The 25870-nt window shown below is 43.0% G+C and overlaps 1 protein-coding gene across 2 annotated transcripts in view; it reads left to right on the forward strand.

The window, feature by feature from the left end:
* The first annotated feature begins 3419 nt into the window (after nt 1-3419).
* LOC143356099 (uncharacterized) overlaps nt 3420-25870 on the forward strand; it is a 74468-nt gene continuing 52017 nt past the window's right edge. Inside the window, exon 1 of one of the 2 annotated variants that reach the window (XM_076791508.1) lies at nt 3420-3660. The gene's annotated coding sequence lies outside the window, so the exon portion shown is untranslated. Of the gene's footprint in view, nt 3661-4724; nt 4744-25870 lie in introns of those variants that run through there. The other variant, XM_076791509.1, reaches the window with a different exon arrangement.

Genomic DNA, 25870 nt, shown 5'->3' on the forward strand with positions numbered 1-25870 from the left:
TTGTGGGTGGCTGCGCTCGGTTTTAATGCACTTCCTCAGCACACTCTGCTAAAAAAAGGGAGAAGGTTTTCCCTTTGGAGTATTATTTTTACGAGAGTAACTTCTGCCTGCGTTATTCATGATGCCGCGAGCGTAGGATCGCCGACACCTGGAATGTAATCCGTAACATTAGAGCAGCTACCCGAAGGAAGCGATTATGTATCAGAGTACCGTTCGTGTATCGCGATTCACGCCGGGATCATTACTCAAGTCCGATATAAATGTTTCCCGGTGAACTCCCATGTCTTCGGTCGTGCAAAAATGTTGGCGCTCGCTCGTCGAATCTCCGATACGTTCGGTCGTTTCAATCCTCGAAACGTGTTCTCCGGCGCGGCAGTAAAAATTCTATCAATTGCCGTGTCGAGGAAACCGAATGGATTTTTATAGGTTTCCCGTCTGTTTCTTCAGATTTCTCATTTCTCAAATGATTTTTCCCCGGCGTTCCAATTACACAAATTTTCAGCCATCTATTGCTCGGGAAAGGAAAATGGAAAAACATTTTAATTCTGTTGATGTTCCCGTAGAGAACAAGGCAATCTTGCGCTTTCATTACTTCCACCTTGCTAGAACTTGCCGTCTTTGATCCTTTTACAGTTCTTAGCCCCCCCCCCCTCGATATTATTTCTTCCTCCTTTCATTAAGTTTCCGCTGTCGAATAAGAACTGTTTTCTGAAGGTCCCCGCAAGATGTAGATTTCCGTCCGCAAATATTAGAGCCTTACAGCTTCGAGCAGGCCCTTGGAAACGTGTTATTCTTCTGCTATATTTACTCGCCAGCATCCACCAGACCCGCACTATCTTCGTTTCTATCGCATCAATCTTGTCTGCACTTCTTTTCGCTACCTTGTCGCGCCATTTCACCTCCATTTCTTATTCCACACCCTTCCGCTATCTCCCTCGAATTCTACGTCATATTCTCGCGATACTTCAAATCCTGCTCCACCACTATTTTGTCTTACTCCCTTAAATTTTCCCCTCGATATTTTTCTTCCCCGTAACATTGATGTTTTCATCCCTTGCGCGGCAACCTCTCACCCCGAATTTTTTACCTCGTGTTTTCGTTCTTCCGTTACATTTACTCCTCGCAATCCACGGAAAAATATGTTAGACGCGCTCTACGTTCTCTTATTTCCATCGTTCGCAAATTTTTCCAACCCCCCACTTGCCTGCCCTATAATTTCATTTTCGTTCCTACTGAATCAATCTTGTCAGCATTTCTTCCTGCGACAGCCTACCACCTACACGAATGTCTCAGATATCCTCCAACCCTTTCCACGACCTTCCATATTTTCTGTTTGCAACCCTCGTCAGAACATGCTACTTCTATTCGGCACTTCTCCGAATTGCCCCTAAAAAATTGTCCAAATTCTTCAATCTTTCAATCTTCATCAATCTTTTTTGTATTTCGTCCCTCTTCCACCACTTCTCATCCCTACCTTCTTCACCTTTCAGCTGCTTTAGCACCTTTTTCGCGTTTCCACTCGTTTGTCATACTTCCTTTCCGTTATATCCTCTTATTTCTAGCACCACTAGATTTTTCAACCCCCTGCTTCTGTTCTTCATAATTCCGCCATTTTCTGCTGCATCAATCTTGTCCGCTCTTGTTTATGTCCCCCGTGACATTTTTACGATATCCGCTCTTTGCAACCCAATAAGGAGTTTTAATATTATTCTTCGCTCATTTTTTCTCGTTGCCAACCCCTCAAGTTTTCCGATACACCACCCTCTATATTCTTTTATTCCTTCCACCGCTGTCAATTCTAGCCTTGTCCCTGGCTACATTCTTCAATTAGCACTCCTCATTAGCACCTCTCTCATATTATTTCTCAACCCTTCTCGAGTTACCGCTCCTCACTTGTATCCACTTTTAATATCTTTCATAATAGTTATTCATTCCACCACTATGTTCCCTTACTCTCAACTTGTTTCAATGTTTCAACTCTCTTAAGTTTCCTAAGTCCTCAAAATTTCCAGCCTCGATCCCTTATTTTCCTCTTTTTACCCCCTTCCTCAAAGTACTCTTTAAACCTTCAAAGTTTCTAGTCTTCCTTCGTGCATTCTTTCCCCAACTTTCGCAGGAATATATTACTCCCCCACTATTTTCTCCTATTCTGAAGTCTTTCCAATGTTTCAACCCCTTCAAACTTCCCGGAGTCTCAAAAATTTTCAATCCTTTCAAATTTCCTAGTCCTCGATCTCTTATTTCCTCTGTAAGTCCTCTCTTTTGCATGAATTCCGTCCGCAGTTCTCCACTCCACTGGCGATATTCTCTCATTCGCGCCCCTCGATCCACCCCTTACATTGTTGAAACATTCAGATTTTCCATCTTGAGAATAAATTATCCCTATTTTATCCTACTCTTACGTATTCCATATTTTCAACCCTCTCGGACTTTCCAAATCCCAAAATTTTCAATCTGCTCAAATTCATAAGTTATTCGCACATTTCTTTCCAACATCTTCCAGGCTTTATTCAACTCTTGCTGCTTCGAAGCTTGCAGTTTTCCTTCTTGTCTTACCCTTTGCAACTCTCATAAAAATACAATGCGCCCACACTCTTCTCACTTGTTCTTAATCTTTCCCCTATTTCAGCCCCCTGGACTCCACAAATTCTACAATTTCCAATCTTCGATTCTTTATTTCCCTTACACGTCGATTCTCTTGTGCATTCTTTGCGCTTTGCACTTTTCCGACCCCTAAACTTCTCAATGCCTCAAAATTGTCAATCCTCGATCCCTTATCTTCTCTGTATACTTCTTCTTTCTCCATGTCCCTCGCGACGTCTTTTCATTCGCACCCCGTCATTTCACCCTTTCAAAAATATTCTTCAATCCACCACAGTTATCAGCATTTTTACATGTTTTCTAATTTTCTTCTGTCCTTCATAAGGAACGATTATTCCCACACCCTTTCCTCCCACTTTCAACCGTTGTACGCTCCAACCCATCATGCATTAGCCCTTAAAGCGAATCTGTCCTTTCTTCTCTATCCCAACCTTCAATCTCCCGCTTTCTCCGTAACTCTCGTCTCTTCCGCATCAATCCCGTTCGCATTTCTCCGTACACCGTGACATGCACCCCTCGCGCACCCGTTGCTCCTGAGATATTCTTCAACCCTTCCAGCACTCCGGGTCTTCCGTCGTGTTCCCTCTTTGCCTCTTTCCCTTTCCGCGTCTCCTCCCCCCACACTCCTGCCCTCTCCCCCTGATCCTCCCTCTCTGGTTCGAACCCTTCCGAGCCACCCCCAAGCCCCATCCCTCCCGGACGCTGCCTCGTCGGTCGAGAGAGCGCCGGCCCGAAAGCTTCGCCGGAGTCAAGCTCCGACACGGTTCAGCCGAGTTCAGTCGCGCCACTCGGCCGTGGTGTTCACGTGCCACCGCAAGCTTGCAAGCTCGTCATCCCTACGTTTCGTCGCCGATCGAGGGAAAACAGTTTACTGACAGAGAAAGAGAAATAGAAAGAGGGGGAGATACAGAGAGAGAGGGAGAGAGAGGGAAAGAGAGAAAGAGAGAGAGAGAGAGAGAGAGAGAGAAAGCGGGAGAGAGAGATAGAGAGGGCGGACGAAGCCAGGTGGATCGTACGCGTTCGATGTCCCCGCTCCGTGTGTCCTGCAAGGATCCCAAGGTAGATCCATAGATCGTAAGCTCACCGCGGTTTTACGGTGCTCGGTTTGTTTTGACGGACCGCGTGACTCGTGCCAGTGCTCTGCTCTTCCTCTCGATCGACCATCCAGATCGAATCTCGAAATCGATTCTGAACAACCGATCATCCTGAAACCGACCACGACGACCGATTCCTGTGAGTTCGAAGCGGGGGTGGATGCGTGACGAATACAAGGTGTCTCTGGTGGTTCGAAATTGGTGAATTCATGCGAAAAATCTAGTGTTTGATTTAGAAATCAAAATTTCGAAGTTCACTTGGCAGGCAACTATTTTCTTTGCAACTTTTCCTTGGCTTTCAATGTGTTTGATTTTGTGGCGCGAGGAATGCTCAAAGGAGCTTGACCGAAGTGTCAGATCATTATATCCGATATTATTCTACTTACTGTAAAATGCAACAGACAGTTTTTCATTGATCTAATCGAAAGAAAAATTTTTTGTGGTTTGGCTAGCACGTCTGCCCTTTATCTACATATTCTATTTACCGTGAAGACCGATCTATGAACAACAGAATAATTTTTCATTAATGTAATCGAGAGAAAAACATTGTGGGGCTTGAATTGAACGTCTGACCATTGTCTAGCTATTCTACTTACTGTAAAGATAGATTCACGAGCGACAGACAAATTTTTAATGATTTTATCGTAAGAAGAAATTGGCGGAGTCCAGTTCGAGTGTCTGATCATTATCTAGCCATTCTACTTTTGCTATAAAAGTAGATCTATGAGCAACAGACAATTTTTCATTGATTCAGTAAAACAAGAAGATGCATATAAGCGAATGTCATATTGTGTACTTATTTTTCTGACAGATGTTTTCGTTCGAAACCATAGCATTTCAGAGACACCTTGTATATACAGTGACTCACACATTTATTCATAAAAAATCGCTATAATTATTCCTCCAAGTTACATACAAAATCTCATGTAAGGGTTTTATTTTAGAGTTAATATAAAGCATCACAGAACAGTGCTAAAACGAAAGGGCGACAAAAATAAAACATACGGGTGTCGCATAACAATTTTCAAACCGGATGTTTGTTTAAGAGGTATGTGAAAAAATGCATGAGTCACTGTACACAGTATTAAAAATTTCATACTAGAACCTCAGAACATTGAACACGACAATAACTTGTAATGCCTGACAAAAATCAAAGTGTGTACATTCATGGCTACTTTAATCATTATTTTTATCACACCAAGCGAACAGGAGAATAAAACTCAACAAGTTTCCAGAAATGTGCCGTCACGATTTCAAGAACTACAAACCGAGAAAGCTGTAGTCGTTTCGACTGGCCCGACAGTCCCAGGTGCCAATTACTCCAATTTTCCTGCGAGCGCGTTTTCTACAATTTCCGAAGGCCTCACGTAGCCACCGTGTTTCGCTTCGTTCGGGGTAGCAAAGAAATCAATTACGCGTGTCGAGCGTCGCGCGACCGAGGCAATAGTGGCGACCATAACGCGTCCGAAGCCTGCACTTTTCATATTTCTCCGGGGGCCGGAGTCAATAGAAAACTTCCGACGGCCCGGGGGCGACTCAGTTTGCGAAAGTTCGACAGCATCGGGAGGGCTAATTAAACTTGATATCTTCGTCGCGTATCCAGCCTTAAGTCCGACCGGTCCGATGAAGAGCCGCCTTAAAATTCGACGGTTTCTTCCCAGCTACTGTTCCCCGCGATTAAATAATCCCGGTCGCCGAAAGTTCGCCGATTTAAGCGACTCCGGCTAATCCGTTCGCGAAAGAGAAAGAGAGAGAGAGAGAGAGTGGGAGAGAGAAACTTCCGACGAATATTGTGCAATTTGAAAGTGCAGTTGTGAGCAACGGGGAAAGGGGCGGGGGTGAGAGATGAGTTTCACCCGACGGGGAACAATACCATCGGAGTTGAACGAATATCAGCACGGCAGAAACGAACTTTCCACGGGACGACATATTGTGCTCTCTTCAAGCCCGCTACGCTGGCGCTCCGAGCACTACGACGGACGAAATCGAGCGATCGATCGTTCCCAAACGATTTATGGACGATTTTCCGCGGACGATCGAACAGTAAAAAATTCGCGGAACTCGACTTTAATCCGGGCGCAGTCCTAGGTCGAGCTGTAACATAGAAAACCCATTTAATTCAGTCTGAATTCAAATTTTCTGTATAATTCACTTTTACTAATTTAGTCCTCGGATATTATGTATTTGAAAGAGTACTGAGATTAGAGGATCAGTTAATAATAATTTCCATATTTTTTCGCTCGAAATTCGCTCGAAAAATGTTATGTAATCATGATAGTGGTGAAGAATCTATAAATGGCTCGAAGAAGTCCTAGTTGGGGACCAGGTGAATCATATTATAGAATCCTGATTGTGTTAAAGGAAGATAAATGTAAATGGGTCAAAGAAGTCCCAGTTGAAGACTCGGTGAAAAAATACTATACAATCATGATAGTGTTGAAGAAAGGATAGCGATTAAGTAGAAACATATACGATCATGGTAGTGTTACAGAAAGAAAAATGTAAACGGGTCAAAGAGGTCCTAGGTAAAGAATAGGTAAAAGCATACTCCGCGATCATGATACCGTTAAAGAAAGAAAAATGTAAGTGGGTCAAAGAAGTCCCAGTTGACGACTAGGTCAAAAATACTATACAATCATGATAGTGTTGAAGAAAGGATACTGTAAATGGGTCATAGAAGATCCCAAGGACGCGGCAGGGTTAATGAAATGAACGTTCCACGAGGTAGTACTCGCTGTAGCTTCCGTTCCTCCATTCTGTTCAGTCCTCGTTGTCCTCGATTTAGTTTTATTTTACCGTGATAAATTCCGATAAATGAATAACCATGAATGAATTCAGACGAATCTCCAAAATTAGAGATATTTTTAAAACGAAGTTTGTATCGATTACTGATAACGTTTTTAACTCGATGAGCGTTGCGTAATCCCGTGGAAATAATGCGGAACCTTCGCAGTTTAATTTACGATGATATTAGTGCTTTGTGCTCGTCGGTGGAATAGCATTTGACGTTTATAGGCGGGGTAAAAGGAAATGGACGTTCAAGGCCGTCGAGAACTATCCCTTCTGCGCCCTCCGTCTGTCCCACTATCAAACCCTGCTGATATATGTCGCAGTCAGCGCTAAAACTGTCACGAGTCAAAAATTTCGAATTCTCATTTTATCGCGTGGGATACGGTCGAACACGTGGATTCGTCATCAGCAGAAAATGTCTGATGTTGGACAGGTGGTGCCACGGGCGAGACTAATCAATTAATTAAGCGATTCCGTGAGCAGAAAGTTTCTTCTCGCTCTCTCTCTCTCCCCCTCTCTCCCTCTAGATTTCTGTGACAATTCTCTGCTCGTCGCGCTGAATGCTCGACTGACCATTTCATTAATTTATAAACAAAATATTGTCCTTGTTAAACGTACCGGAAACACTAGTTGTTACTACCAGCATCGGACTGCGCACTTTTATCCATTTATCGCGTTCGCGAATTCAGAAAATACACAAAAATATTTACATCAGTGATCACATTTTAAATTCGCATCGGTGCGAAATCGTTGTCGGCGAAACCAATTTTTCTTTTATTCTGGACATCATAAGCGGACCCGGGAATTGGCATTTAAAAGTCGAATTCATTTGGGAGGCGGCAGTGCGGCGAACCTTCTGAATTGAAATTATAATGCGTGTTTCGATTTGCAAGAGTGCATTGATGCAACAACGCGGAACAACTTTCCTCCTAGAACGGCACATGGAAATAGGAGAGCTTCATTGAAATTCCTAATTAATTCGGGGGAGCTGTCAGGGACTTTTCGCGCGAGAACAATCGCGTTTTTGGATTGATGTATAGAATAATCGTCCGGCGAATTGAATTCCCGGAATGCATTCCGCACACGTCAGGAGGGGGAGGTCGACGTTAATTTTAATTTCGGGATATAATTCTGACGAGACCGTAATCGTAACAGTGGTATAATGGAGGGATTCTGGAATAGAAGGTGGAATCGTTGTTCAGCAACTTTATGATTAATTCGCCGGCTGGTTTTACGGGTCGGCTACCTCGCCGAAACGGATAGCAGACGTGCAATAACTATGGCTGGTCGTTCGCCAGCCGATCGGCCGGTTTAATGACGCCATTCTTCGAGTTCCCCGGCCATATTTCGATGGATAAATATTTTTAGGGCTCCGATAAACTACCGTCGCTCCTTCTTTTCCGCGCACTTCGCCAAATTTATCGGCGTCTGTATCCCCCAAGATAAAACTGTTAATCCGCAGCCGATGACACGGGCCCGCCACCGCCATTTTGGCTCACCTGGAAGAACAATCTCCGAGGTTTACGGCCGCAGGATGAGTCTGGGCTGCTCGTTTTATAGTGCTTTCACTTTGGTCAATCTTTCGCCCGAAGAAATATCAGGGGCGCGATGAAAATATTATATTTTATAGCGGTTTTTAGTATGTCTGGCGGGAATCTATGGGTTGAGAGTCGTTGTAAATGATCGGCCTTATGGGATAAATAAGGTCTTTTGTATTTAGATTAGATTGTTCAGGCTGGGGAAAATAAACGAGTTGCCTTTGTGTTGGATTCAATTTTTTTGTTTTAGATCATGCACACAGGGAGAAAACATACAAGCTTGATAAAGGAAGTGTTTACAGTATATTATCTGAATAAAAGTGGAGTTGAAAGTTGGTCTTGTAGTGATGTAAACATTTACAATATTTTCTCAACGTCCGGCTACATTTTGCATTTAACACAACTGATTTCCAACTATATCAATTATAAAGTAGTACGGAGAAATATTTCCACTTTTATTTGGCTGGAAAGTAAAACATCCTACAGGAACGAAAATTCTAATTAAATTCTACCGAGCTTTACAAAGTGTTTAACCAACAATTTGTCGTAAATTCACATAAAAATTACGGTAATTAAGCCTCAAGAATAGTAATAAGCAATAGTAATAAGAATAGAACACTGTTACAAATTTATCGAAAACGCTCTTCCTGTCCGATTAATCTCTAACTCGTACTACTAGCCCACCGAAGTCTCCGTTCGACGATACGAAACGACTCCACGCGATAAAAAAATTGTAGGGTGCAAGAGCGAATCTCCGTGGTGAAAGTGGGTTGCAATTTCGAAAAAGGGTGCATGTAGGCGTAAATAAAAAATTAAGCGGCAATCGAAGGGAAAGGGAAAAGAGAGGAGAGAGGGAGAGAGAGAGAGATGAAAAAGCGATATTGTAATTAATCACGTTGATTCGAGCTCGCGGAGAAACGGGAGAAAACGAGGGAAAAAGAGCGGTCGCTCGAGGGGGTGGGCGAGAGAGGGTTGATTGGTTGAAAAGAGCAATTTCTCCTTTCGACTCTCAGCAGTTTCATTTCGTTTCTCTGTGTCGCGTGTCGCTCCGGTACGTTCGACGTCCTTTCACGTTTTCGTTGCCAGTTAGTTAGGCTTGATTCTGGACAGGATCGCGAGGGTGTGGGGTGAACGAAGGGGTCTGGGGGTTGGGGGTGAGGTGGTCGCTACGGTTTCATCACGAACAATTTCAATTCCATTGCGATGGTCAGCGTTGCCGCTCGGTTTCTTTTAACGGCCGATCGTTTTTCCGGTCTGCGCCGATCGTTATCGAACTGTTATTAGAATTTCAATCCCGGTTTCCAAGAAACGAAACATTAACCCCGAGGGCGAGATAATATCGCCGCAGTTGTACGCGTTGGTGTAGAACAATCACAGATTAAAGAATATCGGTTCGATTAAAGGACGATCGAACAAAATGGTGTTGTCGAGCATACCGACAGAGATGTTTAAAACGATGCTTGTTGAGACTGCTGTGTTCAATTATTCACCTGCCAATAGGCTTTTCAACGAATGTGCTGTATCCACGAAAAGCTTAATAATTTTTCGTTTACGCTTCAGTTAAAAAATTATACTAGAAGCGTGTGAAACGATACTAGAGAGCGTGTGAGGGTGAAAGAGTGATTAACACAGAAACGATGAGATTAATTCCGCAGGATGAAATCATTATCATCGCAAATAAATCAGTCTTTTCGGGGGTGCGAAGTAACGATCCATCGATTACCGTATCGAAAGCGTTAATCTCGTTGATATGACGGCGTACAAGAGGCTAGGCGACACATGCCGGCCGCACCGGTAAAATTACTGCCTCGAAGATTAATTCATTCGACGGTCGAGGCCGTTAATTAGATTCTCTCGGCGCGGCGCGGCGCGGCGGCGGGCAAATTGAAATATTCGGTCGCACCGCGAATTACGAAGTTACAGAACGTCCGCGGGTGACGCGGCGGAAAAAAACGCATTTTTCCCCCCCGAGATGGAAGTTTAATTAGGAATCGTCTTGGCGAATAAAAAATCCGCGAGCGGGAAACGGTGTTTCTGACGCGAGCTAATAGTCCCGTCGCGAAGATCTCCGCGAACGGCAGCCGACATTCCGGAAATGAAAATCTCGCGCGGATCTCGGCTCGGATCGGTCGAATTAAAGTCCTCTTTGGCAATTTTCCGCGAACCGGGATCGTGCGCGTCGATCAAAACGGGCCGCCGGTAACTTACGAATTAAAATACACGGTGTGTCCGGCGTGCATCGATTTCCTGCATATTCATTAAACAAAAAACGAGAAAATCGTGGGGGAGAGAAAAAAAAAGAGCAACGTGTTTGGCGGGGCACGGAACCGTTGCCTTCGGTTTCCGCGAGCGGCACGCCCCGTTCATGGACATTCCCGATAATGTATTCATCGAAACGCGCCCGCCTTCTTTATTTAAATGGAAACAGACTTGATTACGTCGCGGCAGGACACGCGCTACGGCTATCGCTGCGGATCAATTTCGGGATTACGGCTTTTATCGGGCTCGCCGCACGGTACGGGGGTAAAAAACAAATTTCGAATTTCTGTGACCCATTTATACGTGCCCCGATATGTCGCTCATTTTATTTTTGGCTGGTTATTTGGTCGGGATGGTACGGAATATTATTTTTCGACGCGTTTTCTGGAAATCACGGGAAGCTGAACTTTCATTTGGTAGAACGAGTTCTCATGGTTGGAACGTGTTACGATAAAAATGTTATTATTTTTAGTTAGTTGACACGTTCTTGTATTTGCACACAGTGGAACAAATTTTATTTCGTATCTTACGACTGCACAGTTTTAATGCGTCTGACCATCGGAAATTATTTCTACTTCTTGTATATGTACACCAATGTACGCCTGTTTGAGGAACATTGAAAATCTAATTTTTCGAAAACATATTTTTATAGTACAAAATTTGGCTGTGCAATTTTGTTGGGTCTGACCATGGCGGACTGTTTCTACTTCTACACGTGCATGCGTACGTAAATGCAGACTTGCTTGAGCTTTGAAAAGAAATTTGTATTCCACATTTTGACGTAACATTGAATAGTCGGACACCCGGTATCGGTGTCGATATCAGGGCTGGTTTCCCAAGGGAAAAAACCGTGGTATTGGCGACACGTGGCACGCCGGACGGACCGGGTCCGAAAATTCGGAGGAAATCGTCCGAGAAATAGTGCGGCGGCGAGAACCCGCAGAAAACCGAAAGCGTTTCACGATCCATTGTTTCGTTGTGGCGGTCGTTAGCGAAGGGATTCGATCTACCCTCCGCTTTTGGCCGGGCAACATGGTGAACGCCGTCCGATTTTCCCCAACGGGGAAAACTCGTTTTCGGCTGGCACACGTGAAAGCTCGTTTTAATCGAACCGCGCGCGTCGGTATCGATTGTTCGGAGGCCGACGCCACGGGAACGGCCGGTTCCCGCGGTTTGTACGCGGCGACATTAACCGGAAGTTGATTGAACGCCTTCTACCATCGTTCGGTTGATGACCGTCTTCTTCACCGTTACTCTGTTGTTTCTAATTTCCGTATCTATTTCTACGATCTTTTTTCCAGGTGAAATGTTTCCGACAAACAAACAGAATTTTCCGTTGATTCCAGATTAATTCGTTTTTGTTGTTGTTTTCTGTTAGAATCTTTTTATTGTTTATATGTTCGTAACTGTGCTTAATTTCTTTTCAAAACATTGTCCCCTCGATCATATTTATGAAATTCAATGTTAGTGTTTATACAGTCGATTTTAATTCCATTTAACTTTCAATATCTCCGCATGTTTTTCGTATCAAGAAAATGTGATATTAAAGCTCGAATATTGTACTATAGAATGTAGAAAATGACAGGGTAAAATCTTTTGTTTATGTTCTCGGAAAAAAAAACTCCAAAATATATCCTTGAGAACACCGTTTAATATAAACAAACCTCTTCCGATTCTGTTTGGAGTATTGGACAATTAATTGAGTAATAACTTTACGAATAATTTCATTCAATAACGTAGTAATTTATATTATATGTTTACTGTAGATGTGTTATTGTATTTCATCGTTGTTTAAATGCGCAATTGTTTTATTTGTTCGTCTACAAATAAATATGAACTTCCAAGAAAGGCATCCGTACTGTATGTTCACTTGAAATTTTCGAACTTCTGTATTGTTTAACACGTCATGTTAGATCAACAAAAATGGAACACGGCAAATTGAACAGAATGTGTAATAATATGTTTGTCTAATTTCAAGTGCGTGTTTACCTTAAAAAAAAGATTATAGTATCCAAAAATTGCCAATTGGAAAAACCATGTTTCCAATGTCCTGAATAATCGGAATAAAGAGTCGCAACAGAAAAATCCTTTTTAATACGTGGGGTTGTCGTCTTGAAAGACACGGAAGATCGTAAAGAAATCCAGGCTGAAAAGTTTGCAACGAAAGATGTAATTTGGTCGGGACCGTTGGCTGGATGTAACACAGTCGCCTGACAGGCAGATTAAAGCGAGGTATCTTCCGGTTCTCGCGTTCAGATCCAAACATATTCATAATCTCGTAGGCTCGGTTCCCTCGTGGTGCCGTCGCTCCCTAATTTCCTTTCGCGCGCGACTCTCGCAATTTACTGCTTAATCAAACGCCGGCTAAAAAGCCCGTCCAATTAGACAAGCAGCTGAAAGGCCTGCGTTTACTTTGACACGTGTATCGAACTAGGCCATTCCGAGCGCGCCACGTCACCGCTTCTCGCAAAACTTTGCTCGAACGCGCGCGCGGGACCCGTGCCGGACCCGAGGATGTAACTTTCCGCCGCGCCGTCTGATAATTAAATTCGGCGCGACTTATACGTGACTTTGCCCGACGAAAATTTCAAGAACTAACAATCGAAAAAGGTAGTCGCCGACCGGGGGGAAAGGGGGAGGGCCGGCTCTGCTAATACGAGCGGATCCCCAGGATTCGATCTCGGTTCAATTACGAATCGCCGCGTGCCGCCGGCTTCTTCTAACAATGCCCCCCAGAAGCTGGCGAACTTTCTCTCGAACTTGAAGAATACCGCTCCCCGGTTTATGCTGTTTTAACCTACATACAGTTAACGTTGCTATTCGCTCCGATCCAAAAATTAATTTCCGCGAATAAACGTTGAGTGCGCGAGCCATAAGCGAGTGGGTTGGAAGTGGAAGGAGAGGAACTTAAATTGCTTGCAATGTTTAGCCTCTCTTTTTCGACAGTTTCGATGTTAATTAGTGACCCGCAGTTTTCTTTGAGAATTTTCGTTTAAGCAACCCCCCGGTGGATATTATTAATCTTATTTCAGTTGGCTTAGGAGCAAGAGGGTTGCAAGAGCAAGCAGCCAGTGTTTTTTCACTTTTTCTTCGGCTGTTGACATTAATTAGCAACTTGTATTTTCGTTCAGAATTTTCTTTAGGTCAATATAGCGAAACAGTTATGAAACCAGTATTTATATTATTATTTTTGACCCTCCTTTCTTTTTTGTCGCTCGACAGAGTAATATTTTCACACTTCCCGTGCAACTAAGCACTTAAGCCAATTTACATAGTGTGTGAACACGCCCCCCAACCGATCACGGCGAAACTACAATACTGTACGAGACAGCAGAATTTTGTTTCCGTTCAAAATAACAGGTAATTACGAGTTCTTTAGATTCCGGTCGAAACGAAGGAAGAAAGATTCGTATTTCGTTGAATTTATCGTAGCTAGGGGTTTGAATAACATTCAGCGTGATATCGTGTTACGTCATTATATCAAATCTCGCAGGCTAGAAATATCAATGTTTATTTAAGCTTGTGGTGCTTTAAAACATTGCGCGACCATTAGAGATTCAAACGAGCTGTACCATTAAAATTGTATTTATGGCGGACCATTATGCTGTAATGTTGATGCAAAAAATTCAGTTAAGCGTATTTATAATCATCTCGACAAGAAAATTCCAATTTTGATATACAAATTCTAGAGAAGTAGAATAAAGTACAATTTTACATTCTGCGAAAATAGTTTCTGCATTGAATTTCACATTTTATTGAAAATTTCGGAGAGCTCTGAAAGTCCTCGGTATAGGTACGAACATGGTGAGCCGAAGTATTAATTGCATGAATTTTATATGTCATTGTCATCGAAAATTTTTGGGAGCTCTAAAAATACCCTGTGCGCGTATAAAAATTTATATAGCGAGCCGAAATGTGTATTGCGTTTTGCGACGGTGAAAAATGGTTTTTTAATTGGTAGAATGTCGAGATTTGGTTCTTTTGGAGCAGAAGCCACAGCGATTGAACAGGGAAAAGTGGGTACAAAGTATCGACGCGATGCCCAAGTGAACTCGACCGTTCGGTGTAACTATTAAGCTTCATTCCCACTGACAGAAATGTGTCGCGGCTCACGCCCCGCCGCCACGCAACACGAGTGTATTAATTCCCATTTGAGCTTCATTCAGCCGTCAGTTTTCATTTCCGCGGGCCACGCTGGACCCGTATCCCTCGAAGTTGCTTAGAAACAGTTCCCTCTAAGCGACCATGTATCTCGATGACGTTCAACATCGTCGACATCTTCTATCAGAGGACGTCACCTGTCTTACAAACTATACCGTTACCGCCCTGCCACCGTTCCTGCGACCAACCTACTAAAATAGTTGCTTCGCCTGACAAACTACCGAGTAGAAATTCGAAACAAGTTCAAGAGTGTCGCTGTAAAAGTTTTTGATGAGAATTTTCTAAATCTAAACGAAAGCGAATTCCCTTCATGATCCCTTCCCAGAAAATTGCAGTGAAAATGTTACGGAAAACTACTAAAGGTTAAAAGTTATCGGGGATTGAACAAATTCTACGAAAACAGTGTACAAAAGCATTCTGAAATAAGTGAAATCATTCAGCACCATACGAGGATTAAAATAGTCGTCTCACTCCAGCCGAGAGGAAAATATTTGGAATTCTAATTAAATATTGTTTCAACTGAGGAGAAAGGGTTTAGCGTCGGCGAGCGGAAAGAAATACCGGCGACAAACACTGGAATGAAGTAGATCACCGTGAAACAGAAGGAACCCGGGTAAATAATGCCGGCGAGTGTGTTTCACGTTGCGCTCTCCCATTGAAACCGGCGAAGGCACAGGGACGAGAGGATTCAAGCAGAAAAGTAAATGGACATGGGATGCAGAGGAGCAAGAATAAATAATTAAGCGAGGCCGGCCTCGCTTTAATATTCCGAATAGAAACGGTCTCGGGGATGCGGAACACCGAGTGCCAAGCTCTAAGACATTGTCCACGTGGACGCATTAATTAAAATTCCACCCCCGATAATCCATCCCGGCGCGTTCCCAGCGACGCCTGAGTCTTCGAAACCCCGCCGAGACCGAATCTAATTCTCGTGAAAGGAGAGCCCAGCTGATTCATCATAGTTTCTTATTATGTTAGTGACCCCCCTCCGTGCTGACACGTCTTTTTTCTCGTACGCCGCACAGAGGCTTGCAAAAAAAATTCTGCAACTTATCCTTCCATCTCCTTTCATTAGGAAATTGTACAGTAGCGCAGAGTGTAGAGTGCAATGACATTTTCTAAAAAAATTTCTGAAAAATACTGTTTCATTTCTGAGGGATGGTTCGGCTGTAAAAACGAAAAAATTGTACGAAATATTGTCGAGTCAATAGAGAAACACCGGTTATACTTGTACCCGACGGGAAAATGTTGCCAGTGCAATGGGAGCGTCTATTAAAAATTAATCGGTAGCTCAAGGAATTTATCAATTCAATGAAAATATATTTCCTTGATTTTAAGGGATGGGAAAGGGGAAAAAGTACTAGGAGAAATGTCGAATTCGATGGAATAGGCTTTTTTGAGTTTGTTGGTAATACAATGAAGTTTTCAGTTCAATAGAAATATACTGTTTCAATTCCAAGAGGGGATGGGAAAAACGAGAAAATTGTCAGTGGAACACAAACTCGTTCTTTCGACTTCATAACGAACAAACAAAAATTTCCATCACAATAAAGAAAACATTTGTTTCAATTCCAAGGGAGGTCCCCGTTGCGATGAACGAAAAAGTTGTAGAAAAAGAACGGAGGCGCGCTCTTTTAACTTTGAGGGGTGATTTCGTCGCAGAAAATGTTGACGCGGTGGGGAAAATTTGTTGAAGAGAGGCTGCTGACGATTTTATCAGGGTTTTTTAGTCGAGATTTTCGAGTTATCGAAATTCCTTTGTAATTCGAGGACTATCGGTGTGTTCGGCCGGGAAAATTCTTTCATCGATGCATCGATTTCTATTCTCGCGGCCTGTTACCCGGAAAATGAACGGACAGAGGGCTCCTATTTATTTATCTTTTCGAGTAGTGCGCGAAGTAGGTCGTGGGATGGAGTGGCTCAGTCGTGCTTACTAATTACCACGCTTCATGCATTCAGAAAGAGAATCAAGGAAAATAACGGAGCGGCGTGCGTCTTCCTGAATAAATCCCGGCGAATAAAGCCCCCCGGCGCTCAGAAGACTGTGGAAATCCGTTGACAAAGTTCTAACTTAAGTATTTAATGCAGATACACCCGTGGCTGGAGCGCATTTTCCTCGCCAGATGCCGAATCCCCTTGAGATCCAAAACGTTTTGCGTCTTTCCGCTCGAAACAGCACAACGACAATCATTTACTTCGATTTCAACGTCTACTAGTCACGTATTTACGTTTCTCCTGATGCACCGATGCCAGTAGCAAATATTTTACACATCGTTAAAAATTCTCGGTCATTAAACCAAATTGAATCTGTGTCGAACGCGACACTGAACTCTGATTGAGACACATAAAAAAAAATCCGTATAGAGCAACGGGATTAAATCGAGTTACACATTCTATGCAATAATAAAAAAAATTTATTTTGTCGAAATATCGGCGCGCGGATCGTTCATAAGTTGTAATGTGACGTAAGCAAGCACTCGTGCGCATAATTTATGTAAGTATGCATACAGTTCCACAATATTGCAGACTCTAATTAAGCCGTAGCCAGCCATAAAAATGTTTTAATTATTCTCGTGGCGGAAATAGCCTCGCGTATGAAAAAAACGAACCGTGGCTGTGCGAGCATCATTATTTTCTCGCTGCGTGCGTGTCTCAATGCAATGGGACTCGGAAGACAATCTTTGTGTCCTTATTAAACTTTTTACGAGACTAATAATCTACATTAAACGCTTCTACAATATTACGTTTCACTAAAACAAGAGAATAAATTACTGATTCATTCAGAAAACTTTTATAAATGCCACAGGAGACATAAGGAAGAAGAAAAAATTGTATTTCACTGCTCGGAACGCAAATTAATTTCTTTATAATCATTAGTCCTTGCGTATTATGTTTAACAAGCTGTTACAACGTTCAAAGGAGGTCTAATAATTATTTTCAGCTTGACAAATTTTAATTGGATATTGTTTTCATGCAACTGGACGTAGATAGGGATGGAAGAACCCCCAGATTATCTTTTTATAATTATCAATTTGTATTTGTTATTTTCTACAAGCTGTTGTAACATTTTTAGTGATTCGGTAATTATTTTCACTGTACCCAACGTACCCATGTAACCTCAATTAGTGAAGTATCATTTAACAGGCAATTAATTTCTTTTCGACCACCGCGATACCACCAATAATGCTGCACATTATTTTCCACAATTAATAACAACATTTCGAGAACTCGATTTAACAATATACAAAACAAATGGGGACGGAGCGTAACGTTTCCATGAACCTAATTATTATTTCCAATATATTAAAACTCACTTTTAAATTGTTTCGACGTTATCCAAAGGGGGTGTATGTATTTTTTAAGGCAAACCAATTTTCACGAAGCATGAATTTTGCTGGCTATTATTTTGTACGATCGTTGCAACATTCCCAGTGACCTAACTATTTCTATTTCATCAAAGCTCGTTCGTAAATCATTTTCATATTACGGGAGGTAAATAGGGGTGGAGCAACCCTTTTCGAAAATTCCCTCGACCCTTGGCGCAACAGTCTCCGAGGTTAAATCGCTTGTAAAATCGAGGCATTATGTTACTTTAGCCGGGGAGGAACATTTTCGCGTTTCACACCTTTGGGTTCTATCCCCCTCCCCCCTCGATAACTGACACACTTGACATCCCCTGGACGCGTCCGGGGTGTCTTTATTGTGCAGGGACAATGGTCGTGATTTCCCATGTGCCGTTGCCCGTTATCTTCACACCTCGAACTATTTGTCACGTGTTCCCGCCACTTTCCGTCGTCACTTTCGAAACAGCGAGAGAGACAGACACGCTGTGCGAGAAAGCGAAGAGAAATTCCAAACCGATAAAAGATAACGTTCGCAACGGTTTTTCTTACAGCCATAAATACTGCGGCTGTTTGCCTAACAAACGCTAACCAAAGGACGCTGAAAGTTTCTCCGAGCTTTTCACAACAAAGTTTCCGCCTAGCTTTTTAGATCTTGAGGCTGGATCTTTTGAGCGGCGCCCGTTTCAAACCGGAGATTTTTGTCGCGCAGCTTTCACGGTCAGAGCTTTTTGCTACCGGGCACGCGGACCTATCTATGCCGCTTTTTTGTCCCTGAACTATCAGGGTCGCAAGTTTCTTGTCGCCTGGGCTTCAAAAGTTGCAGCTTTTTGCCGACGGGCTCTCGAGGACGCAGCCTACTCCGTGTTTTAACGTTCCACACAAAAAGTTGAAACGCAGTCCGACATAGGCATCTCTGGTTTATTAACGGACATTTCCCAGACCTTTTTTCGGATGAACTTCACCTCAGGTCAGTCTCACCTTTGTAGCAATTTTTGTTTTATCGACGTTCGTTTTTAAATTGGAACGGTCGAGACGAAATTATGATTTGTTCGTTTTCAACGCGCTCGTGTGGATTTTGATTAGTTTCATGGTTGAAGGCCGGTTTTTTAAAACAATTGTCTGCATGTATTATATGTGCGAATAGTGACGAATTGTAATGTGTCTTGTATCTATGTTTCTATACAAATTATGGCTAAACTTCACCTCAGGGAACCAGAAATTTTTAACTCTTTAAAACATAATCCTGTAGATTTGAGCAAGGCAATGCCGAAAATCTAAACTTCGACCCTAGGAGATAGCTAGTTCAAGAGTTATGCGTGTGTAAAGATGTGCTATTCTCAGCGTGTTTTTCACAGGTAAGGCGTCGCCTACCATGAATAAGTTAATAAGAAACAATGTTATAATAATATGAAACGACTGAAAGAAAGTAGAACGTAATTATATTCGTACATTATAATATTTAATATTAATTCTTCAATATCTAATGGTGAACTCGACTTACATTTTCCTACACTTGCCAATTAAACAATTCTTTGAAAGTTGTGTAAGGAACACCATCAGTGAACATCGTTTAAACGTATGCAGCAATTAGTAGAAATCGACCAGCAATATTTAGATCACGTTCGACTCGGCTCGTAACCGAGCACAACCAACGAATTTAATTATCCGCAGGTGGCGTCGGCATTTCCGCGAAGTGGCAAAGAATTTTCGATATTCCCGTCGGAAAAATAATCGGCGGATTTGTAGAAGGTAGAAGTGGAATTTCGATCGAAGCATTCCCCTGGAATATTATCGAGGTAGCGAGTGGTATTGATCCTTCGGTGGATCGAGGAACGCGGAGTCCGCATTTTCTCCTCTCGGGAGGAGCGTTTTCGGTTTTCCGAGCCCCGCCGGCTCTTTTGTCCGTAGCATGCACCCGGCCTGTAACCGGGGACACACAGTTGTCTCCTCTCAGAGCCATTTACGCGATGCTCCGGTGAATTCTGTCGTTCGTGGGAGCCGTGCGCGAGCGCGCCAGCCCTTTTCTCTCTGCGAAAGGCGAAATCGAGCGAAACCGAGGAGAAAGAAAGCGGCCGTGAGAAACGGGGAGCCCGCGCGACTGAAATTCGAGGATCGGCCCGTCGCGAAACGAACTTAAGGAAAAAAATCCTCACAGTCGCTGTGTACCGTGCTGGCCATAAGCATTTCGACGCTTCTGCGCTTATTCCCTCTCTCGGCTCATTTTGTTTTCATTTTCAATTTTTCCGTAACCCAGAGAAAAGCAAGCTTAAAAAAGCAAAATCAGGTTTCGCGTAATCGCAAAATCCTCTCGCCACGTGCGCGAGTCCAACGAACGTAGGCACACGGTGAAACACGCGAGCGGTTAGGCAACAGTCCGAGGAATTAATATCAGCATTCTGTATCCAGAGAAAGGGTGGTTCTGTAATCAGAATGGGAAGACGGGAACAAGGACGAAGAAGAGCAGGGGATGCTCTTCAGCGATGAAAGCAACGAACAAAGCCGCGTTGTTCCACGACGAAGGAACCACTCAGACTGGCCAGAAGCTTTAACCATCAATTAAAAGCGTTGTATAGCCCGAAGCAAGAGGGAGGGGGCGGAGAGGGGCGGGGGAAAAATGTCTTTAATTTAATCGAGGCGAGATAACGAGCCCACTACGATATTCATCTCCCCCTGGACCCCCATCGGCCGCCAAAGGGAACAACGTTCGAGAGGTTGCGTGTTCAAAATTGCAAATCGGCCAACAGAGCAATTAAACCCGGCCGTTTAATGGTGATTACACCGGACGTGGTGGAGAGATTGAAGGAAAATATATATGCATAGATGGGGCGGGGGAGGGGCGGTTTAAGGTAGGGTATCTCTTGGGCTCGATTATGATTCCCTTCGGTAATTCCCTCTCGTTCGTTAAGGTCTTCGTTCCATTCCGCGGCATAATTTATTCCGAGGCCTGTCTCGCGTCCTTGCGCTTCTTCGAACCAGCCGGGCTTGTATACTTTTAATGAGCTCGCGAGCTACGAGGCTTTCGGCCCGCGAAATAACGAACTTTCCGCACGGAGACGTTGTTCCGCCGGCTAATGCGTCATCTTCTTTATAGCCCGCTCGATTCGACCGGCTACCCTTACTTCCTTCGGACCAGCGACTCTTCTCCTCGCTTTATTTTTCTTTCCTTTTCTTGCCGCTTTCTTACCCTGCAACCCGCTCCATGGACCGCAGACCGCGAAAGCTCGGCCAGCCGAGCGAAAAGAGGCATTCTGAATCATCGCGTGGTGTATCCACTATTTAGCGGCGTGAAATTGAATTTTGACGACGCAGCGGGTACAGTGATTTCCGAAGCAAATATGACTGATACTATGATTACGAATTTTTAAAAGACCGCGACCTCGTGATACAGTGATTTCTTTATATATGTCGCCAAGGCCTCGATGATAAACGTCGCGGAATTATCCCCACTACCGCGGGGTATACCCCCGTAGCTCGAGAGGACTCGGACGCCGAGGAGAGTAAACAAAACACGGCATGGGTGTGTGTCCTGTACGATACAAGTCGCTGGCAAGTCCAGTGTTGTTGACATATATCGTGAATTCACTATACCGGTCTTCAACAATGAAAATTATACCTATAGTACACTTGTTTCCCCTAATTGCAGCTTATTATCACATCAAATCATAAATAATTACTACCTTGGTATATAAATTTGATTTATGCATAAAATGAGCAATTATACGTTCGCCAATATTTGCAAAGACATATTTCAGGTGACACGGAAAACTCGACTCGTTATTGAATTTTATTATGCAACAGTCTAGCGAAAGAATTCAGATTTACATTATTTGTGTACGTAAATGTGTGCATAAAGATTTGTTTGCATTTCCAGCCAGAGAAACATAATTAAACGTTATTAATGCCGTGGAATCGGCGAACGGGTTCGGCTAATGTCCCTCGAAATTCATTTTTCATTGTCGAATCACGTCGATCATCGAGAACAACGCGTCGATGCCCGCGCGATGACACGCGACGATTGTTTACAACGCTGCCGGTGACGCGCAATTAAAACAGCCTGCCGGTTAGGTAATTTATTTAACAGGGGGCCTCTCAGTTCCAGCCCCGTCCGACGATAAACATTCCCTTATTATTGCGACGTGTCTTTCAGCTGAAACAAATGTAACGGGAGAGGCCGTGTGTGCGCGGCGATACGCAGCTGTTAATTACGCTCATTAAATCTCTCGATCATCGTTCCGGAGCACGTGAACAGGAGTCGCCATCATCGTAGTCCTGTTACATTAGAAGCTAAATAACGACCAGTGATTAGCCGGGCGGACAGTCGTCGCTTGACATGAGAGCCAGTGGCCACGTGTTAGGCGAACATGCTCTCGGAAAAGTATCGCGCCGATCCGTCCACGTGTAGTCGCTGATTAGCGTTATGAAACGCGCGCGCAATTAGCCCGCGATCATTGATGATTAGCGGGGCATACGGATTCACTGTGATTGCAAAAGTGGATTTAGGAATTCACAGTATTATTTCCCTAGTGTTGTTCCACTATTTCTTGATAGATAAACATTTCTTAGTTGAAATTAAAAACGATTCTCCGTTTCAAATGTTGTAATCACGAAAGCTTCTTTAAATTGAGCTGTGACGTTTACATCGATTCGAAATTACTTTGAACGAAATGAATTTTGAATGAAATTTATTAACATATAAAATTTGATAGATTATTAAGTTTTGAAAAATTCATAATAAAATATCAACAAACGTTTCTTCTTTTCCTTCTTTTATTGTAATAAATAGAACATTTCATTTTAGTGAATCGATAATATGACAGTGTTCTAAAATTGAAAATTGAAATGTCACAGTAGTATGTGCCTGTTCAGGTCAGACAGCCTCACAGTCCTCAAGCAATTTCAAAAGACAATTTTTACCGAACAACATGCAATCAAAACAACGTTTTGTCAAATTTCCTAGTGAAAAAATTCTTGTCTACATAAAACTTTCGACCTCGGCAATAATTATGGTTGCGCGATGTTTCTTAGAAATTGCGACAGAGTCCCCCTGACAATCTCAGGATCGCGTTGCTTCCAAATTCATTTAAATTTATTCAGTAAAATCACGGAACAATCTGTTCCCTTCCCGTAATCTGTTCTCTTCACCGGCCACAAAATTTGTTTTTAAAGCACGGTAGGAAAGTTTCGAAGCGGTAAAAATAAATTCTGGGATTGCAGCAATGAAATTGCACGAGCGCATCAGTGACTCCAGAAGTCTCCTTCGTTCTTCGGCGCTGTCCGTGGACGTATTGTCCCCGTAAAAAAAGGGGATGTAACGGAAGCGTCGTTGCCTTTCACCATCATCGTCGTGGGTGTGTTTCTTAGAAACTGCCTCCTCTCCACCACCCACGACTTCCGGTAAACGAAGCTAGAAAGGATCGCAAGAAAAACGATAATGCACTTATCTGCGACCACGGGGAAAGCTGTAGGCGCGTCTCTCTCTCTCTCTCTCTCTGCCTTGCTAAATGAATTTCCGGAGCAATAATTCATCGTGAAACCCGTGTGTACACGGTGTCCGAAACATTACGGACTATGGAACGTCATTACTGAAAATCTCATTTTGGGTCCCCGGAACCTCGGTGTCCTCGTTTTTTGGAGGGACACATCTCGGTGTGTGTGTGCGCGCGCTTGTCCCGACCTGGCGCTTCTTGTTTAATGAATTTTATTATTATAAAAGTTTCCGGTTCCAAAGTTCCTCATCAAAGACGTTTTAATTATCCGCACGACCGGCCGCTTTATCTGAAAGCAAGTTGCACTATCGTTTCGAGCACACTTTCTTAATTATTTCCGTTTTAATTGTCTTACTCGCAGCTTCCTTCTCGGCTTATTGCGCGAGAATTCTTTAACCGGTAACGAGGACACGATCTGTCCCATTGGAAAGACGAGAAAACTGTTTTCCTGCTGGTTTCTTCGATCGGGAAATTTCAATTTTATAAGTTCTTCCGTGCATCTTCTGTTTTCTACAGCTCTTTTTCGATCTATGTAATCGTGTTTTACTTTTGAGCTAGTGATCTCCTAGGATTGAAACTTGGATTTTCGGAATTTTCTCGCTAAAATCTACAGGATTGCATAAAAAAAAGTTAAAAGTTTCTGGTTCCCCGAGGTAAAGTTTAACACTTTGTTTCATCTGTAAAGCTTATTTATAGCAGAATCCGTCATTGAGTAAAAACTATTGCTCCCTAAACATCCTCTTCGCTAAAAGTGTTTGTTCTAGTCCCACTAGGTTTGAAGATTCATGGAAAATTACTTTTCTAAGAATTTAATTCTTGCCTATGCAATTGATTTAAAGTACAAGCACACCGTTGACTTAGAAATTTAGTTTCACTGTGTGTGATGTTTCTGCGGAGTCCCTGCGTAATCATGATTACGTATAAATGATCTGGACATGATTTGAACGGTCTACAATTGTTAAATGCCACGGCCAGCCAAGTTGATTGCGTTAACTATTCCCAGTAAAAATGTTTGCCCCAGATTTCCAAAGAATTGAGGGGTTTACCGTCCTGGGCTTTTTCGCCAGTCCGCTCTCGTCCAGGAATTCGATCAAGTGTTCCGCCGTTTCTCGGAAGAAAAGGAAAACAATTTTCGAAACATTGTTGATACTCGCTGCTGGTTTCTTTCTCCGAATGGCCCGCGCTCCGCTGGTGAATTCCCGTCTGGAAGTTTCTATCGCTGTTGTTCACTGTGCCAGATCGGGGGAGTTTTATTTTCACGGCATTGTAGTTTACGCGGTAATTGTACTTCGCCAGGTTACGCGTACGCAGAATCACACCGGGCTCGCGCTACGAGAAAAGAAACATGGAAAACTTTACTGCCACCCCCGCGTTATTTCGAGACATTAACTTCGATACGCGCGTTTTATTCGTTCGTTCATTCCGCGGCCATAAAAACCTGTCTTCCGGCGAGCACATCCCGAAAAACTTTTCGCCGCGGATATTTCCCATGTTAGAGGAAACGTCGACGGCTCTATCTTCAACGGGGAAATTTTATCTGTCTGAAGCAAGGAACGCGGCAGAATTCTTTCCCTCGCAGAGCCCCCGGGCCGGAGTTCTTCATTAAAATATATATGGTAGATTTATGTTATTTATTCATCGCGGAATTTTCCCTCGCTAACATTTTCCTTCGAACAAGAAATAATCCTCCGACGCGCCACGCCGACGACTTGGATTTCTCAAAAGCAGAGCACCTTCGGCGACGCAATCTTTTATTCCAACCTGAGCCCCTACTGGAAATCACTCGTGGCTCTGGATTTTTCAAAGTTCCCCACTTCAATCTTCTTTTACGCAGCACGGCTATTTGGCAGTGTCTAAAATCGATCCTTTGACTCGTAGATCAAGGCGTCTCGGGAACGTTATGAAGCAAGTCTCGCCATGAAATTCGAAAAATCTTCGAATTTATAATGCTTCGAACATGAACGTTCTCGATTATCGCGAAATTGAGCTGCTTTCGATGAGGGCCCTGGAAAAGTCGATCTATGGTTTCAAATTTTGCATGGTGGTTGCTAATGAGATACTGTAATTATAAATAAGGCCTTTTTAAAATCTGACTTATAGTGGTTCATTTACATATAAATAAAGTAGCCTCTTCTTCACAGAACGAGAACTTCGTGCTGAGGAAAAGGGCCTCCGGGAAAACACTTCCAACTTTCAATTAAAAAATTTATTTAAATTCAAACTTGCTGCATAAGTACTTCATACTGTTGTCTAAAAATGGCAACAAAAATAAAAATTTTATATCTAGCCGTTGCACTGCAAAGAAATCCAGAATGCATGCTTTCCGAGTGTTCGTACAGTTCCTCATAAATGAGTTTCTATCAAATTTCTAACGTAAAAACTATAACTACCAAGTATCGAACGGTGCAAATTGTGCCATTTATTCAATCGTCCAACGTTTTAAGCACCGAATAAATCATTCTCTAACCACGATTCATGTAGCAATTTTTATTCAGCTATTTATCAGAGAGAGACATTTTCAGCGTAAAAATCGCCGCGTTATCGAAAGTGTTACAAATGACAGGACGTTTTCATAACAGAGTCAATTGTTCTCTAAC

Source organism: Halictus rubicundus, chromosome 8 (genome assembly GCF_050948215.1).
Source record: "Halictus rubicundus isolate RS-2024b chromosome 8, iyHalRubi1_principal, whole genome shotgun sequence".
Taxonomy (NCBI): Eukaryota; Metazoa; Arthropoda; class Insecta; order Hymenoptera; family Halictidae; genus Halictus; species Halictus rubicundus.